At 42.4% G+C, this 12,245-nt stretch overlaps 1 protein-coding gene across 5 annotated transcripts in view; it reads right to left on the reverse strand.

Annotated features, from left to right (window-relative positions):
* Window positions 1-12,245, reverse strand: part of LOC126100322 (rabankyrin-5-like) — a 138,163-nt gene that overhangs the window by 19,330 nt on the left and 106,588 nt on the right. The window lies entirely within an intron of this gene.

The raw sequence follows: 12,245 nt of genomic DNA on the forward strand, positions 1-12,245 counted from the left end.
GAAGAAACAATTGGTCTTAAAGAGAAAAAACATTGTCAAACTATGAGTAACAGAAATGTTGGAGAAGCTAGCAGAAAATATAAAAAAACCACCACACAAAAGAAGGAAGGAAAAGATATACAGTTCTAAAGAACTCCAAAAGCAATCTGTTAGACCTAGAGCAGAATGGCCAAAGCAGAAACTGGAAAGAAAAGGGAGGTACAATTTAATGTCTTGGGGAATAAATAACTTGGACAGAACGAATATGAGAGTGAACATTATGTGAATGATAAAAGATGAGAACAATATTAATAATAATAATAATAATAATAATAATTATTATTATTATTGCAGAAAGTCAAGGAATAATGAATGAACGGAAGAAGTAACTGGAAGAATTATATGACGCAAGAGGTCATCTAGATATGTTGGTCACAAGGGTGAAAAAGAATTATTTTAAGAGGACAAAGAATTTCCAGTTTCTACGGAGAAAGTGAGATGCCATTAGAAAAATAAAGGTGGAAAAAGGAATAATGGACATATCTAAGCAGTGCACATACACATGTATCTAATCGCAGACATACCCACTTCAACACATACTTTCATACTGCAAACCATACACTTAAGTGACATTGTTCAGGAATAAGTATAATTAGTGAGCAATTTTTGTACTCACACTTTAATTGAAATCAGCATTTTACAAAATAAATTCTGTAACTACTGATTTTACTATGGTTTGAAGCTCCTCTTTCTGTTCTTCCGTGTTTTCGATTTAAAAACTGGGTTGTTTTGGAAATCAGCCTTATGCAAACACAATTAGTTTATTTTTATATTTACCAAGTCTTGTTTTGACGCCAATGTGTCATTTTCTGTCGGTAAAATTTTTATTTCTGCAAAGTACAACATCACATTTGTAATAATTTAACTGGTGTAGGCCTCAGAAATACAATATTTGCAATTTGCTTCATTTGGTTAAGACACTCACCTTAAAATTTCATCGCTAACTGAACTGTATCATTATACATCGATTTTAGTGCTCCTTTATTTTATTTTATTTTATTTTTTTACAGCATGCCATCTGCAAACTAGCCATGAAGAAAATCATTGCGCATTTGTGTGGGGATGTTTCCAGAATGAGATTTTCACTCTGCAGCGGAGTGTGCGCTGATATGAAACTTCCTGGCAGATTAAAACTGTGTGCCCGACCGAGACTCGAACTCGGGACCTTTGCTTTTCATATCAGCGCACACTCTGCTGCAGAGTGAAAATCTCATTCTGGAAACATCCCCCAGGCTGTGGCTAAGCCATGTCTCCGCAATATCCTTTCTTTCAGGAGTGCTAGTTCTGCAAGGTTCGCAGGAGAGCTTCTGTGAAGTCTGGAAGGTAGGAGACAAGGTACTGGCAGAAGTAAAGCTGTGAGTACCGGGCGTGAGTCGTGCTTCGGTAGCTCAGATGGTAGAGCACTTGCCCGCGAAAGGCAAAGGTCCCGAGTTCGAGTCTCGGTCGGGCACACAGTTTTAATCTGCCAGGAAGTTTCATATCAACGCACACTCCGCTGCAGAGTGAAAATCTCATTCTGGAAACATCCCCCAGGCTGTGGCTAAGCCAAGTCTCCGCAATATCCTTTCCTTCAGGAGCGCTAGTTCTGCAAGGTTCGCAGGAGAGCTTCTGTGAAGTTTGGAAGGTAGGAGACAAGGAACTGGCAGAAGTAAAGCTGTGAGTACCGGGCATGAGTCGTGCTTCGTTAGCTCAGATGGTAGAGCACTTGCCCGCGAAAGGTAAAGGTCCCGAGTTCGAGTCTCGGTCGGGCACACAGTTTTAATCTGCCAGGAAGTTTCATATCAGCGCACACTCCGCTGCAGAGTGAAAATCTCATTCTGGAAACATCCCCCAGGCTGTGGCTAAGCCATGTCTCCGCAATATCCTTTCTTTCTGGAGTGCTAGTTCTGCAAGGTTCGCAGGACAGCTTCTGTGAAGTTTGCAAGGTAGGAGACAAGGTACTGGCAGAAGTAAAGCTGTGAGTACCAGGCGTGAGTCGTGCTTCGGTAGCTCAGATGGTAGAGCACTTGCCATCGAAAGGCAAAGGTCCCGAGTTCGAGTCTCGGTCGGGCACACAGTTTTAATCTTCCAGGAAGTTTCGTATCAGCGCACACTCCGCTGCAGAGTGAAAATCTCATTCTGGAAACATCCCCCAGGCTGTGGCTAAGCCAAGTCTCTGCAATATCCTTTCCTTCAGGAGCGCTAGTTCTGCAAGGTTCGCAGGAGAGCTTCTGTGAAGTTTGGAAGGTAGGAGACAAGGAACTGGCAGAAGTAAAGCTGTGAGTACCGGGCATGAGTCGTGCTTCGTTAGCTCAGATGGTAGAGCACTTGCCCGCGAAAGGTAAAGGTCCCGAGTTCGAGTCTCGGTCGGGCACACAGTTTTAATCTGCCAGGAAGTTTCATATCAGCGCACACTCCGCTGCAGAGTGAAAATCTCATTCTGGAAACATCCCCCAGGCTGTGGCTAAGCCATGTCTCCGCAATATCCTTTCTTTCTGGAGTGCTAGTTCTGCAAGGTTCGCAGGACAGCTTCTGTGAAGTTTGCAAGGTAGGAGACAAGGTACTGGCAGAAGTAAAGCTGTGAGTACCAGGCGTGAGTCGTGCTTCGGTAGCTCAGATGGTAGAGCACTTGCCATCGAAAGGCAAAGGTCCCGAGTTCGAGTCTCGGTCGGGCACACAGTTTTAATCTTCCAGGAAGTTTCGTATCAGCGCACACTCCGCTGCAGAGTGAAAATCTCATTCTGGAAACATCCCCCAGGCTGTGGCTAAGCCATGTCTCCGCAATATCCTTTCTTTCAGGAGTGCTAGTTCTGCAAGGTTTGCAGGAGAGTTTCTGTGAAGTTTGGAAGGTAGGAGACGAGGTACTGGCAGAAGTAAAGCTGTGAGTACCAGGCGTGAGTCGTGCTTCGGTAGCTCGGATGGTGGAGCACTTACCCGCGAAAGGCAAAGGTCCTGAGTTCGAGTCTCGGTCGGGCACACAGTTTTAATCTGCCAGGAATAATGTTCCAGATAATGTTTTGTTGCACAGTGTTGTATTTTCATTCAGGACTCTCTTTCCCTGTATTATTGCTTTTGTATGTGGTAGTTCTCCTCTATTGTGAGTTTTTGATAGATACTGTTGCTTGCTCTGAGGATCTTAAGATCAGTCTCCATATTTTTTTTGGGTGGTGTTCGGAATACCTCATTTTGAAATTTCTGTGTGTTTGGCCTGGCATGAACTACAGGTTAACTGATATATTGCAGCTTTGGAGAATTTGTCTGCAGATGTGTTCTTAGATTCTTCTGTATTGTGTTATTTGTGAGGAATGATATTTGTAGCCTTTGTTTCTTCAGTATGTTTCCCACTCTGTGGACATTTTTGTTACTGTATGTATTTGCCACGCTGTACTCTTTGTAGGGTGTTCCTGGTATCCTGTGCTTGTCTGGAGCTTGTGTTCATGGTTCTCTGTTGTAGCTGGTGATTTGTTGATGGTTTGTTCTCTTTTAACTTTTTTTAAATTTTGCTGTTCAGTTTGTTTATCATTTGTGTGTTGTACCCATTCTCTCTGGCTATTTGGTGTATTACATTTAGTTTCTGTGTGTAGTTGAGTTTGTCCAGTGAAATTCTGTTGAGCCTCTGTAGCATGTGTCTGAAACTTGAGAGTTTGTGTGCTTGGGGGTGGTTGGAGTTGATGTGAATGGTTGTACCTGTGGCTGTAGGTTTCCTGAAAATTCCAAAATTATGTTTTTTGTTGATTCTGTGTTTGGTAATGTCTAAGAAATTAAGCTTCGTTTCCTCTTCTCTCTCAATGGTGGATTTTATTTTTGGGTGAACTGTATTTATGTCAAGTTTAACAAAATCAGTCTAAGTAATAACATAACCCCTGGTTTTGTTAAAGTCAATGTAAACAGCAAGTCACCTGCAGCACAAATAGCCAAAAGAAAAGCAGAAATTATTTGGTTAGAAGAAGAAATTAATTTCCTATATGCGAAACAGCAGCAGCTTAATCTTCAGCTGTACAAAACACACGTAGAATTAGCCAATCTCTTAAAAACACCAACCCATTTCGATGACATAACTGAAGAAATCAGGTCTTACACAGAAACACAAATGAACAAAAAGAAAAAACACAAAAAACTGAATCACCTTATGAGATCTGCCACAACAATAAATAAAGAAGACAGAGTAGGGACCCAACATCAGTCCCATGACGGACTTGTCAATTTAACTGACAGAATTGCCAAAACAAGAAATAGAATTGCTTGAAAAGCCCCCCCGCCCCCCCCCACCCCTCTCTCTCTCTCTCTCTCTCTCTCTCTCTCTCTCTCTCTCTCTCTCTCTCCCCCTCCCCCCCCCTCACACACACACACACACACACACACACACACACACACACACACACACACACACAAAGTTTCTGTAACTTACCAAACGAAAGCGTACCACAAACACACACACAAATTTCAAGCCTTCGCAACCCATGGTTGCTTCATCAGGAAAGAGGGAAGGAGAGGGAAAGTCGAAAGGATGTGGGTTTTAAGGGAGAGGGTAAGGAGTCATTCCAATCCCGGGAGCGGAAAGACTTACCTTTTTTCCCCCTAAGGTAAGTCTTTCCGCTCCCGGGATTGGAATGACTCCTTACCCTCTCCTTTAAAACCCACATCCTTTCGTCTACATCTGCATCTACATCTACATCTACATCCATACTCCGCAAGCCACCTGACGGTGTGTGGCGGAGGGTACCTTGAGTACCTCTATCGGTTCTCCCTTCTATTCCAGTCTCGTATTGTTCGTGGAAAGAAGGATTGTCGGTATGCCTCTGTGTGGGCTCTAATCTCTCTGATTTTATCCTCATGGTCTCTTCGCGAGATATACGTAGGAGGGAGCAATATACTGCTTGACTCTTCGGTGAAGGTATGTTCTCGAAACTTTGACAAAAGCCCGTACCGAGCTACTGAGCGTCTCTCCTGCAGAATCTTCCACTGGAGTTTATCTATCATCTCCGTAATGCTTTCACGATTACTAAATGATCCTGTAACGAAGCACGCTGCTCTCCATTGGATCTTCTCTATATCTTCTATCAACCCTATCTGGTACGGATCCCACACTGCTGAGCAGTATTCAAGCAGTGGGCGAACAAGCGTACTGTAACCTACTTCCTTTGTTTTCGGATTGCATTTCCTTAGGATTCTTCCAATGAATCTCAGTCTGGCATCTGCTTTACCGACGATCAACATTATACGATCATTCCATTTTAAATCACTCCTAATGCGTACTCCCAGATAATTTATGGTATTAACTGCTTCCAGTTGCTGACCTGCTATTTTGTAGCTAAATGATAAAGGATCTATCTTTCTGTGTATTCGCAGCACATTACACTTGTCTACACTGAGATTCAATTGCCATTCCCTGCACCATGCGTCAATTCGCTGCAGATCCTCCTGCATTTCAGTACAATTTTCCATTGTTACAACCTCTCGATACACCACAGCATCATCTGCAAAAAGCCTCAGTGAACTTCCGATGTCATCCACCAGGTCATTTATGTATATTGTGAATAGAAACGGTCCTATGACACTCCCCTGCGGCACACCTGAAATCACTCTTACTTCGGAAGAATTCTCTCCATTGAGAATGACATGCTGCATCCTGTTATCTAGGAACTCCTCAATCCAATCACACAATTGGTCTGATAGTCCATATGCTCTTACTTTGTTCATTAAACGACTGTGGGGGAACTGTATCGAACGCCTTGTGGAAGTCAAGAAACACGGCATCTACCTGTGAACCCGTGTCTATGGCCCTCTGAGTCTCGTGGACGAATAGCGCGAGCTGGGTTTCACATGACCGTCTTTTTCGAAACCCATGCTGATTCCTACAGAGTAGATTTCTAGTCTCCAGAAAAGTCATTATACTCGAACACAATACGTGTTCCAAAATTCTACAACTGATCGACGTTAGAGATATAGGTCTATAGTTCTGCACATCTGTTCGACGTCCCTTCTTGAAAACGGGGATGACCTGTGCCCTTTTCCAATCCTTTGGAACGCTACGCTCTTCTAGAGACCTACGGTACACCGCTGCAAGAAGGGGGGCAAGTTCCTTCGCGTATCTGTGTAAAATTGAACTGGTATCCCATCAGGTCCAGAGGCCTTTCCTCTTTTAAGCGATTTTAATTGTTTCTCTATCCCTCTGTCGTCTATTTCAATATCTACCATTTTGTCATCTGTGTGACAATCTAGAGAAGGAACTACAGTGCAATCTTCCTCTGTGAAACAACTTTGGAAAAAGACATTTAGTATTTCGGCCTTTAGTCTGTCATCCTCTGTTTCAGTACCATTTTGGTCACAGAGTGTCTGGACATTTTGTTTTAATCCACCTACCGCTTTGACATAAGACCAAAATTTCTTAGGATTTTCTGCCAAGTCAGTACATAGAACTTTACTTTCGAATTCATTGAACGCCTCTCGCATAGCCCTCCTCACACTACATTTCGCTTTGCATAATTTTTGTTTGTCTGCAAGGCTTTGGCTATGTTTATGTTTGCTGTGAAGTTCCCTTTGCTTCCGCAACAGTTTTCTAACTCGGTTGTTGTACCATGGTGGCTCTTTTCCATCTCTTACGATCTTGCTTGGCACATACTCATCTAACGCATTATGTACGACGGTTTTGAACTTTGTCCACTGATCCTCAACACTATCTGTACTTGAGACAAAACTTTTGTGTTGAGCCAACAGGTACTCTGAAATCTGCTTTTTGTCACTTTTTCTAAACAGAAAAATCTTCCTACCCTTTTTAATATTCCTATTTACGGCTGAAATCATCAATGCCGTAACCGCTTTATGATCGCTGATTCCCTGTTCTGCGTTAACTTTTTCAAATAGTTCGGGTCTGTTTGTCACCAGAAGGTCTAATATGTTATCGCCACGAGTCGGTTCTCTGTTTAACTGCTCAAGGTAGTTTTCAGATAAAGCACTTAAAAAAATTTCACTGGATTCTTTGTCCCTGCCACCCGTTATGAACGTCTGAGTCTCCCAGTCTATATCCGGCAAATTAAAATCTCCACCCAAAACTATAACATGGTGGGGAAATCTACTCGAAATATTTTCCAAATTATCCTTCAGGTGCTCAGCCACAACAGCTGCTGAGCCAGGGGGCCTATAGACACATCCAATTACCATGTCTGAGCCTGCTTTAACCGTGACCTCCATCCAAATCATTTCATATTTCGGATCTCCGACAATTTCCTTCGATACTATTGCACTTCTTATCGCTATAAACACGCCTCCCCCTTCACTGTCCAGCCTGTCTCTGCGGTATACATTCCAATCTGAGTTTAGGATTTCATTACTGTTTACGTCTGGTTTCAGCCAACTTTCTGTCCCTAGTACTATATGGGCGTTGTGACCGTTTATTAATGAGAGCAGTTCTGGGACCTTTCCGTAGACGCTCCTGCAGTTTACTATTAGCACATTAATATTGTTATTCCCTGTTGCATTTTGCCTACTCCTACCTTGCCGCGTCTCAGGAGGCGTGTTGTCGGGCCTAGGGAGGGGATTCTCTAACCTAAAAAACCCCCATGTGCACTCCACACATACTCCGCTACCCTTGTAGCCGCTTCCGGTGTGTAGTGCACGCCTGACCTAGTCAGGGGGACCCTACAGTTCTCCACCCGATAGCGGAGGTCGAGAAATTTGCACCCCAGATCTCCGCAGAATCGTCTGAGCCTCTGGTTTAAGCCTTCCACTCGGATCCAAACCAGAGGACCGCGATCGGTTCTGGGAACGATACTACAAATAGTTAGCTCTGATTTCACCCCGCGAGCGAGGCTTTCCGCCTTCACCAATTCCGCCAACCGCCTGTAAGAACTGAGGATGACCTCTGAACCCAGACGGCAGGAGTCATTGGTGCCGACATGAGCAACAATTTGCAGTCGGGTGCACCCAGTGCTCTCTATCGCCGCCGGTAGGGCCTCCTCCACATCTCTGATGAGACCCCCCGGCAAGCAGACAGACTGAACACTGGCCTTCTTCCCCGACCTTCCCGCTATTTCCCTAAGGGGCTCCATCACCCGCCTAACGTTGGAGCTCCCAATAACTAATAAACCCCTCCCCCCGTGTGCCTGCTCGGACCTTGCTGAAGGAGCAGCCACATGTCCACTCACAGGCAGAGCAGGCGATGCCACACGGCCAGTCTCCACATTGACCCTCCGCCTCGTGCGCCGCGAACGCCGCTGAACCCGCCACTCCCCTTGGGGAGAGGGTGGCCCAATCGCGCCCAGTACCCACGAAGATATCTCGACAGCAGGGACAGTGGGTGAAGCATGTAACATCTGGGGTGTACCTTGCGACGCACCAGACTCCATACTGCCGCTACACTCCGAGGCAGCAACCTGAATACGGCTGACCGCGGCCATCAACACGCTCAGCTGCTCGCGAACAGTGGCCAGCTCCTCCTGCGTCCGTACACAGCAGTCACACATCCTATCCATCCTAAGGAATCAATTTACTGAAGAGAGTTAATCAACCTTTAACTAGACTGCTAATTCCCTAAAGGCGGCTGTTTATTCACTAAACTGTGGTTGCTAGCCACTTCTTGTAGAAAACAATGAAAATAGCACTACCTGTCTCTGGACTGTACTGAAAACAAACACTAGCACTACTGGCACTATGGTTGACTAAATGGACTCTCTCTGACTGTATTCAAAACAAACACGAAATCTATGGAACACTATTAATAGCACCCGACAATTAAAGCTTCCTAAAAGCAAATACACATGGAAGAAGAAGTGACAAGTAAGAATAATACAGTTAATACTTAAATTAAGGTAGCTCGCTGCACAGCAGACGTGAAGCAGACGGCAGTTACGACGACACTGACTCTACTGGCACTATGGCTGACTAAAGGGACTCTCTCTGACTGTATTCAAAACAAACATGATATCTATGGAACACTATTAATAGCACCCGACAATTAAAGCTTCCTAAAAGCAAATACACACGGAAGAAGAAGTGACAAGTAAGAAAAATACAGTTAATACTTAAATTAAGGTAGCTCGCTGCACAGCAGACGTGAAGCAGACGGCAGTTTCCCTCTCCTTCCCTCTTTGCTGATGAAGCAACCGTTGGTTGTGAAAGCTTGAATTTTGTGTGTGTGTTTCTGTTTGTTTGTGTGTCTATCAACATGCCAACACTTTCGTTTGATAAGTTACATCATCTTTGTTTTTAGACATATTTATATAGATTTATATATATGAGCAACAACAACAACATAACACCTCTCACTGAGTGTGTTGTCAGAAGTGTCTGCTCAGATCACATTTTGTCTAAGTGCATGTGAGGTGAAGTAGTGAGCAGAAATTTGTGAAAAACTGAGTGAAAACAATGCACTAAATAATAGTTGATTCAGACACCAACCAGGGACAAATGTTAAGTACAGAAATGTACATAAACTCTACCCTCAAAACAGCTCTCCACAAATAGACAAAAATTTTCTTTATGGCTAGTTTGCAGATGACATGCTGGAAAAAAAAGCACTAAAGCTGACATATAATAATACAGTTCAGCTAGTGAAGTAATTTTAAGGTGAGTGTCTAAACCAAACGAAGCAAATTGTAAATATTGTATTTCTTAGGCCTATGATAGTTAAATTATTACAAACGTGATATTGTACTTTAAAGAAATAAAAATTTTACCCACGGAAGATGACACATTGGTGTCGAAACAAGTCTTGGTAAATATAAAAATAAACTAATTGTGTTTGCATAAGGCTGATTCCCAAAACAACCCAATTCTGTAACTTATTAATCACATTTAATACTATAGCAATATATGAGCTACATGATTAATAATGGAACTTCTGTTACCAACAATATTATGAAAAGGATAGACTTCTAATCACTGTAAAGATGAACATTGAGTAGCAGACAGGTACAAAAAGATAACTATTACAGACTGAGATTTCTGCCAAAGCCTTCTACACACACACACACACACACACACACACACACACACAAAAAATAGCAGTCTTGCCTCACACACACGACAGCTATCTTTGGCTGCTCCGGCCCAACCACAATTGGAGTGAGTGTGTGTGTGTGTGTGTGTGTGTGTGTGTGTGTGTGTGTTTTCCTTTCTGAAGAATTCTTTGGCTGAATGGTCAATGTATAAGTCTTTTCATTGTGCCTGTCTGCAACTCAACATGTCATCTTTTACAGTGAGAAGCAATCTATACTCCTTATAACACTGTAACACTGTTGATATTCTAACCTGGAGGTTACTTTACAATATCTGATGTTATCAAGAATCTTCACTGACACTAGCTCAGCAGGCACAGGCACAATGCCAATGTGCTGCATTGTCCAGACACAGATATTAAAGCTTTCTTCCATGTGTGCTTGAAACCAAAGCAAAAAACGCTTTGTTTCAGAAATAAATTGAACATTTGCATTTAAAAGGTTTCCAATGCATGTAATGAACCTAACTTTTATGCTTCACAAAAAGCTACAGAACATGCATTTGTACTGTATGTATTATTGTAAGATCCTTACCAATTACTTCAGTTTGCTTGACGAACCAATAAGCAACATTTCAGTACAGACCCAAACAGTAATGCAACAGTCATCAGTTAATTATAAGCTTCATGCATTCTCACAATCTTGCAGTAGCAAGCTAATCAACATACCAATTAACCCAATTTTTTTCCTTACTTCATCATAAAAAAATTACGGGTTTATCTTACATTCACAGATTAAACTGTTGCTGTGGAGATCATCATTTTTATGTTGTGTAATACATTAATATAAGTGTTGTCTTACATTTACAGGTGCAGCTTTGGCAACTGAGGTCACATCCAGTTCAATTTGAAGCTGTACGTAGGATGAATATCAGGAGATGGGGAGGGGGGTTTGAACAGCCAATTTCTTTGGTCTGCCAACTGTGGGAATGAATATGCATACCTTGACTCTTTATGAACCTCTATCACATTGGAAGTACAGTTTGCCTGAATCCATTTGTAGTCAGAAATGAAATCAAACAAGTAATATACATGCCTAAAGAAGACAAATTAATGCTATCAAAAATATGCTCACTTACTCTGGCACAACAAATGAAACATGAGCTTCAGTGACAGCACTAAAGCTGGTGCTGCTCTACAGTACTGTTGATTTTCAAGGTTGATATGAGTGGTGGCAATTTAGCATTAGGGAGCCAAGAGGATAATGTATTATTGTCATTAGTTTGCTTGTATTGCTGGCACTGGGAGAACTATAAATTGTAGCAAGTGATAATAAATGGATATTCAGCCAAGGGTTTTGAGAAATACAGATATAGGAGTTCACTGTTCACCACTGTTCACGCGGTGTAGCTTGCTCGCCAGGTTTCGAGAGGGTGCGTTTCTGGATGAGGTATCGAATATAATGCTTCCCCCTACTTATACCTCCCGAGGAGATCACGAATGTAAAATTAGAGAGATTAGAGCGCACACAGAGGCTTTCAGACAGTCGTTCTTCCCGCGAACCATACACGACTACAACAGGAAAGGGAGGTAATGACAGTGGCACGTAAAGTGCCCTCCGCCACACACTGTTGGGTGGCTTGCGGAGTATAAATGTAAATGTAGATGTAGATGTAGACTGGTTCACAAAGACCATACAAAGCTAATTTTTCTGAAGTTAGTGGTGATTCGAGAGCAGAGGCCACAAACAACTATGAATAAGGCGAAGGGGGAGGGGGAGGGAGTCTTTTTATATTCTGAGTAGTCTTACACTAGGGTAATTACTATGTTCAGCAGCCTACACAAAACACTGCTCACATAAAAAAAATCTCAAGCACTCTGCAAATAATAGCTTTATTTAATTTTGGAGCGTTCAAACCTATTTTACTACATCATTATAATGTACATTCAAATCTAATACAGTTTTAGAATTAATCAATTTATTGTTCTGAAGAATCACCCCTGTAGCAACACATTATCCTTTACTAAATTTACTTCCTACTTGCTAAAATTCAATAAAAATAACAATTTACAAGTGTTTGTTTTGCCAAAGGATTCATTATACAATTTGTGCAATGGCTGCATTACAATCATAACCAAAAACAGTTTTAATTTATAGCATTCAGTTATTTTGCTGCTCTGATGTAACTGATCATAAAACTTGAGAAATATCTTTTGGAACACGACTGGAAAAAGGGAAGAACCCGGATGGGGAAGAGATTACTGAGTGTTCATCACATTCATCTACTTTATT

Source organism: Schistocerca cancellata, chromosome 9 (assembly GCF_023864275.1).
Source record: "Schistocerca cancellata isolate TAMUIC-IGC-003103 chromosome 9, iqSchCanc2.1, whole genome shotgun sequence".
NCBI lineage: Eukaryota > Metazoa > Arthropoda > Insecta > Orthoptera > Acrididae > Schistocerca > Schistocerca cancellata.